Source organism: Melopsittacus undulatus, chromosome 6 (genome assembly GCF_012275295.1).
Source record: "Melopsittacus undulatus isolate bMelUnd1 chromosome 6, bMelUnd1.mat.Z, whole genome shotgun sequence".
NCBI lineage: Eukaryota > Metazoa > Chordata > Aves > Psittaciformes > Psittaculidae > Melopsittacus > Melopsittacus undulatus.
In genome coordinates this window covers 53,836,947-53,843,524 of record NC_047532.1, presented here as the reverse complement: position 1 = coordinate 53,843,524, position 6,578 = coordinate 53,836,947, and positions in this window count along the sequence as shown.

The window sequence follows — 6,578 nt, the reverse complement described above, 5'->3', positions numbered from 1 at the left end:
CAGACAACAGGCAGTAACTACACAGATTAGATAGATGGCACAGCAGGATCTAAAAATCCTGCAAGTGCTTGTGTTTCAGGCCTGGACCATGTTTGCTGTGCAAGGTTTCCCCAGGCTTCCAAACAGCAACACGATGCTCAGCCCAGTTAACATACTTATGATCAGAGCTAATAATTCTCTCCTAATCCAAACAACCACCAAAAGGCACCTTGTTGCCTAATACTTGTTTGGATTTTTCTCCCCCTCAGATTTATGCATCCCTACTGCTCTGGTTTATAAACCTGAGCTGCTTAACTCACACATATTGTCAGAAAGTGAGGTTCTGGCTCTGCCCGAAGAAGAGAGGGGAAGGCAGCACTCTCCCCATACAAAGACTTCATAGCAGGGACTCCGTATGAACATGATGTTATAGAATAGCATATCCACAGAGAAATGTTTTCAACAACAGCTATCCGAAGACTTTATTTGATGACTAGTAGTTAAGAGCTTTTGTTTTCGTCATCTTCTTTTTCTCAACCTTCTTTTCTTCTCATGTAAGATATTCCCTTCGGCCTCATCATCCTGCTGGCCTTGATTTGGGCTTATGGTGGAAATGCCGTTTGGCTCAGAGGTATATCATATCCTTCTAACAGCTCTTCCATCTCTTTCTGAGCTCCTCTGCAGGAATGGGGGATATGAAAATACCTTGTTTTCCACCTTCAGAATCACAATCTGGATGCTCCTTGCTAAATCCTTCCTCCTCCTCACTTTCTCCAGTTTGCCTCCTATTGCCTCTTGTACAGTCACAAAACACAGTACTGGCATTTCTCCCCCCACACACACACACACTTCCTGTGCTCCCAACTAATCACTCATTCCATAGGCATGGCACAATGGTCAGTCTAGCTCTAAGGCATATTGTTCCAAGTAATTGTATTGTTCCATGGTCTTAGACCATAGCCACATGGCATCTTGCACTGGAGTGGCAAGATTCCCATTTGTATTCACAACACCTGGATCACATCAGCTCTTCTACAGCAGAAATCCAGCACAAGCCATTCTTTTGTTAACAAAAGTCATGCTCTGAGAAGACCACATTTGTATTGCTCTCTACCAGTGACGGCCCTCGTTTCTCCTGCCGAGGAAAAGGACGCAGCACATTCCATCACCTTTGCCTTCAGCAGAAATACACCTTGTCCAGCATACCATCCATACTGTCCTCTGTTGTGGGGAAGAGGAGAGGACTTTACCTTGCAGCCCATTTTAACAGACTAAGAGCCATCACAGCTAGGTTACTGCTCCACAGCCTTCCTCTTTAAACCAGCCATAATTAGCACAGTGTCAGCTATCAGGCATCCCTGAAAACAAGATGGAAAGGTAAAGGAACTCCACAGAATTGACTGCTCCTCTCCTCCTCCACATGCCACATCACACCAGAGACCAATAAGGGCCACTGGGAAGGGCACTGCTGCCAAGTGCTTCAGCGTGCCAAAGGGACAGCAAGCAGACAATGGCTTTTGAGAATTCTGGCCATTGGCACCCTGCTGCAGGGCTTCTTGTTCAAGCTGCCTGCCTTGGGATGGTGAACCCCTGGAGGACAAAGAGGCCCTCCCAAAACAGCTGTGAAAGCAGCCATTTCACCTGGGAAGAGTGGGAGCTGCAGAAGCAACTAAGAATATCACCCTCCCCTCCTGCAGGCAGGCTCAGTAGGGAAACAGAGGCGCTGCTCTAGCTCCACAGCTCTGGGTTAAGTAAAGAGTCTGTTATCAAAAAGGCGAGATGTGTTTGTGTTCAGGTGAGCTGCAGCCCCATGTAGCCCAGGACCACAGTGATGGCCACTCCTGTCATCCTGCAGAAGTCCTGATAAGACACAGTGACAGGAAACATGGAAGCTCCTTCTGAACTACTGCCACGTGGAGATGCCAGCAAAGCAGGAATTTCATCCTGTATGGGACCCTGGTTCTTACAGGACATCCTTTAAAAGCTCCAATGCAAGAAATAAACCAGAACAAAGCTATTTACTACAAAGAGGCGCATTGGGGGTGGCACCTCCTCCCAAACGGACATATGCTGCCCCTGCTCTACCAGAAGCCCCATGATGCTTGCTGAGGACAGCAGCCAGGCAGAGAAAGGGGCATTTTCCAAGAACAACCATGAGTCATTGTTTTCCATGGGCATGCATCTATCAGCCCATGGCATCAGCCACATTGAACAAGCCTATAGCACCAGTGTCCTCACCTCAACCATTTCAAGTAGGTAGAAGAGCCCAGGTTGGTGAGATACAGCAAAAGATATAGCACTGCATTCCCCACTCTCAACCATTTGTTCGGATCCCAAATCAGCCAGCACAAATTAGTCTGGAAGTGAAACAAATGCTGCCTGTGAACCACAGAGACATGCCCAGCCCTTTATTGTAGGGCAGGGTGGCTCACAGCCATTATAATTAACTGATAGCCACAGGCTCCAGGTGCTCACTGCCCCAAAGGAAAAAGCATCTGATTCACTCCCCCTGTTGCACAAACACCCTTCAGGAGCTGGTTCACTTAATTACAGGTACCTTGGTGCATTAGGAACGCAGATCCAGTATTAAAGGGAGGTGCCATAAGCTCAGCCCAGGGAACGCTCAGGGCTAATAATATGGTGGAGGTACATCGGAATGGAAATGTCAGCATCATGTTAATACACACATATTACATGCAAGCCAGAAAGGGTCCAGTCTTCCTGACTAGAAGAGCTATTCCCACCCTGGCTTTGAAAGCAAAAATTACATCCCTGGCAATTTCAGGATAATCTAAAGGACAGAGAGCACTGAAAGCAGAGCAGCACTGAGATGGCTTTGTTAACTGTGAATTAGCAGTATCCACTCAACAGGACTTCACATCCCTACAGCACACAAAGCATCATTAGTCAAGGGCTCACAGAAAATTGTCATCTGGTAAGTGAATGGTGCCTACTTTGCCACAGCAGCATGCCTAGCAAACCGAGAGCAAGGACAGCTGCAGGCTGAAGCCAGTTTCATCACCAGCCTCCTGTATCACCCTCTGCAGCTTCTACCTTCATGTTCCCCTGCTGACTTAGGTAGGGGCTTGTCTCCTCCTGGGTGTCACATCCAGCACATGAGACTATCACAGCCTCCTGGCACCACAGCAATAATGGGAATCATTAGTGTTAGACAGGTTTCAACCACTACAGGTAGTAGTAGTATTACTAATATATGCAGCTGAAATTGATGGGGCTAAGCTAAAGGGCTTTCTCTTTGAAGCACAAGGGAGTCTTCAGAACATTGCTTACAAAGAGATATTTGAATTTCTCTTTTTCATCTTTATTAACCCACTCTACTGCTGGGAGGCAATGCAGCCATGTTTTTAAAGCAGAGGGTGCTGTCAGGAGAGGGCTGCCAGCAGGGAATTCAATGTGATGCCCAGGGATGAAAGCAGTTATCCTTGCACAAAGGCTGAGGATCTGTCCCCTCCCTACTCTCCCCATTCAGTCCAGCAAACAAGATTTTTAAACTACAAAGTGTTAATGAAATGTGGAAGTTGTGAAAGAAAAGCAGTCTTTTTAGAGCTCTCTGAAGTTATGAAAACAAAGTTGAGACACAGTTTAGCAGATTAATAGCCTGCTATTTTTGCTGTTAATTACTTCATGAATAACCACTTCATTACGAATCTGGCTCAGGAAACATAGGGTGAGTTTTACCAAACTCTGCCTCCCTGCTTAGTCTCTAGGCTAAAGCAATTGTAACCACAGGCATTTTCCATAATCATTTCCTGCCCAGGGCTTCAGTCTCATATTACTTAAGAGTTAACAGTCTCCTTGGGCTTTCCACCTCAGAAAAGCATACAAAGGATGCGTTACCTCCACTTTTAAAGATGGAGAAACAGAGGTATACCTACAGAAAGCAGCCAGCAACAGCAGATAATGAGAACTTTGAGCTGCAGTTCTGCACAGTTACATTCCTGCTTGAAATTATCAATCATTAAGTTACAAGCTTCACACATTCAGCCTTACTATTTCTGTTCCTCCTTGAGGACAGTTCCTCCCCAGCCCTCCTCCTGCCCTCAAGCAGCATACAGGGCTGTCTGTGTCACATTGTTCAGAGGCCCAAAACCACACTGGCTTTTCAATGAAGACAAAAGTTGAACTGCAAAGCAGCTGGGAATAAAGAAGGAATAGATCAAAGCAGAACCAAGCAGCATGAGCATTCACCTTAGACTTGACACTCCTAGAGACAGCAAAAAAAAAATGAAAACCCAAAACCAGAGAACTTTTGCAGATTTCAGGCAGATTCTCCAAAGCCTTCCAAAAGCAGCTGCCATAAGGGTTAATAAGACTAGATTAGGCACAGACCTACCACTAAAACATCACACTGAACTCTAGTTACTCTGTTGAGCAGGACTGGAAATTTGATATGAATCAACTCCCAGGCTGAAGAACAGACAGTGGTTTTTACAGCATTACTAAAAAGGAAGATTTTAGCAGCTAACCTAACCCTCTCCTTCCCAGGCTCTTATTTCACTCCCCTTCATCCTGACCTCCTTTACATAGCTTATAAGCAAGCCATCAGTATTTTACTTCAAACCTGCCTTTGTTAAATTTCTTTTTCCCCAGCATTGAAAAAGAAAAAAATACTGCATAAGAATATCAGAGCTGTAAAACTTTTCCTGAGTAGTGACATATTTCACCCATGTCCTGCAGAACCTTGAAGTTCCCAAGTAGCTGCTACATGTGACATTCCCCATCAGTTTGCTCACAGCTCAGCTCTGGCAGTTAGTCCTAGCCCCATCAGGCTGAGTAAGCCTGTTCACATTTGCCAAGCCATTGTCCAGCTTTGGCCTGGATGGGAAAAGGAAACAGCCACAGTTACTCTTCGCTCGGTGCTCTAAACAATCATCTTATTTTGCAAATTCTTTCAGGATCAACAGAAATTATTTACAGAGAAACTGTGCTAAGGAGAGTCTGAAAACTTACGTCATTGCATTTTTTCTTGCCTCTCATCCCAAGCTGTCTTACTGCACAGAGCACACACTGCTGCCGGGTGCAAGCCCTTCAGGAGCTCAGTTTGAAGGCCAAGCCCTTAATATTTGAATTCTTACCACAAACATCAAGTAGAAGCAACTAGAAAACTCTTATATTGTAAGTTTATTTTTACATAAAAATAGCAATGCCGTTTCTCTGAAATACAATTCCACACTGCTCTAGAGCCCTAAGAAGGAAACTTGCACCTCAGTAGTCACTTCTCCCATGCATTATGCCTTCTGCCATCCAGCTCAGGTCCTAGCTATATAGTTTCTGGGAGGCAACATTCCTCCATTTTTGCAGGAGAAACCATACCTAAGCCAGATACAAGACAAACCAACACAAGCTTCATTGTAATTGTACAAAACTCAGTGACAATTCTGTTATTCCTTTTACTCTTCCCCTCTGTGAGATGCAACAAATTGAAGACAAGCCTAGCTAGGCGAGGCTAGCCAGCAAAGCTTTCCTGCTCAGCACCAGCATCTTTAGTTAGTCACATACATAAAGGTGTGGGGACTCTTTGTGGTCCCCTGCCCCCAGCATGGCTCAATTTCTCTTCAAGACAGGAAGAGATCATGCTGTTTTCTCCATTCACCTCTCCAGAGCAGAAGGCCTAGCCCTGTTTGTGCAGCTCCACAGGAAAGCATGCAGAAGGAGCATTTCCCTCTCAGCTTATGAGGATTTGGTGGCAGGCAGCTAATACATCCCATAAAAGACAGCTAGACAGATTTATTCTTCTCGATGTTCACGGTAATCAGCTGAAACAGGAAGAAAGGCCAGCAGTTAGAGCCAGACATTCTTCCTGTAGAGCTGTTTTGTTATTCCCCTCCCCCTAACAAGTTAAATATCCACATATTATCTGTGGCAATACATCGTGAGATTGTATCCTGGGTTTTGTACTGGGTTATGACTGGCCATCCATGATAGATCAGGTGTTTTCTGCTGGAAGCATTTTCATTTCATCCTGTATTCTTACCTGATGAAGAGGCTCAATGCTCATTCATCCTCCAGCTTATACAGTAGTCATCTATTTACACCAGGGCTATGTCTGCCAAACAGAGCAGGACCACAGACCACATCAGCCAGACTCCTCTCACTGTCAATGTGCCCTTAAGAGGGCAGCTATTAGCAAAGATTTACCTTCCCCATCCACATCCCTCTGCTGCCACAGGAGCAATACAACATGCCTGCAAACAGACAATCATCTGTGACAAGACAAAGGGATTTACTGCTAATCTTTTGAAGGGTTTTACACTCAGGAGAGTCCTATAAGGGGCTGAGGACATGCAAATGTGCATGCAACTTACATACAGCAAGCAGGAAGAAACACCCCAAAAGCATATTGAGATGTCCTCACACAGCAGTTTTAGCAGTAACTTGGCATAGCAAATAAGGCTTACTCTTCAGATACTGAACCTATGGATAATTCACCCATGGCAGAGTATCTTTTCTGCTGAAGTCAATAAGCACCAGGCAGTAAAAATACCACAAAATAATCAAGCCCCCAAACACACACACACAGAGCCTCAAACCCACCCTTCTTTCACCTTCTTTAGAAGAAAGTCTCAAACAAGTACTTC